The sequence below is a fragment of the Chrysochloris asiatica genome, unplaced genomic scaffold (genome assembly GCF_000296735.1).
Source record: "Chrysochloris asiatica unplaced genomic scaffold, ChrAsi1.0 scaffold00017, whole genome shotgun sequence".
NCBI classification, from domain to species: domain Eukaryota; kingdom Metazoa; phylum Chordata; class Mammalia; order Afrosoricida; family Chrysochloridae; genus Chrysochloris; species Chrysochloris asiatica.
Window position 1 is genome coordinate 20,194,524 of NW_006408535.1, and position 1,370 is coordinate 20,195,893.

A 1,370-nucleotide genomic window follows, 5' to 3' on the forward strand; every position below is an offset into this window, starting at 1 on the left:
CAAAGTAAAGTTGATCATGATGACATTAATGGACTACAGCTTTTGGGACCTTCAGTTGCTGATGGGGCACAACTCAAAATGAGGAGGAATGACTATTAATATCAGAACATAGAATGTACAAAATGCAATCTTGGAAGTTAATAATGAAGTTAAAATGAAATGGAACATATAAACATTGGTATCCTAGGCATTACTGAGCTGAAATGGACTAGTATTGGCCATTTTGAAGCTGAAAATCTTATGGTTTATTATGTCAGGAATGACAAATTGAAGAGGAATAGTGTCATTCACCACCAAAAGAGCATTTCAAGATCTATCTTGAAGTCTAATGCTGTCTGTAGGAGGATAATATCCATACACCTATCAGGAAGACCAGTTAATACCACTATTATTCAAGTTTACTCACCAACCACTTAAGGCATTAATGATGAATTTGAAGAATTCTACCAACTTCTTCAATCTTAAATTGGTAAAAGATGCAATCAAGGCGTACTGATAATTACTGGTGGTTGGAATGCAAAAATTGAAAGCAAAGAGGAAGGATCAGTAGATGGAAAAATATCACCTTGCTGTTAGAAATGATTCTGGGGATGACATAATAGAGTTTTTCAAGACCAATGACTTGTTTTTTGCAAATACCTTTTCCAACAACATAGAAGATTACTATACACATAGATCCTACCAAATTGCACACATAGATATAAAATTGACTACATGGTCAAAAAGTTCTATATCATCCACCAAAATAAGGTCAGGGCAAGACTGAGGAACAGTCCATCAATTGCTCATATCCAAATTCAAGCTGAAGTTGAAAAAAATTAAAACAAGTCCATGAGAGCCAAAATTTGACCTTGAACATATTCCATCTGAATTTAGATATCAAGAATTGTAAAGGACTCAATATTGTATAGGAATTTTTTTTTTTTAAATCATCAAGAAGACAAGAAATAAGGATGTGACTAAAATGGATGTCAGAAGTGACTTTGAAATTCACTCTCCAGTGTAGAGATGCTAGAGCAAATGAAAGAAATGAGGAAGTAAATGAGCTCAACAGAAAATTTCAAAGCACAGCTTGAAAAGACAAAGCCAAGTGTTACAATGAAATGTGCAAAGAACTGGAATTGTATCACAGTCAGCATTTCTTAAGTTGAAATCACTGAAAAAAATATACAAGCGTTGGCATGCAATATATAAGAATTCCATGGGGAAAACATTGAGGTGTGCAGAAAGCATGGAAGATGGAAGGAATACACAGAGTCACTGTATCAAAAAGAAATGGCTGATGCTCAACACTTTCAAGAGATATTGATGTTCAGCACTTTCAAACATACACTTTCAAAGAGCCAATAGTGCTGAAGGAAGTAGTCCAA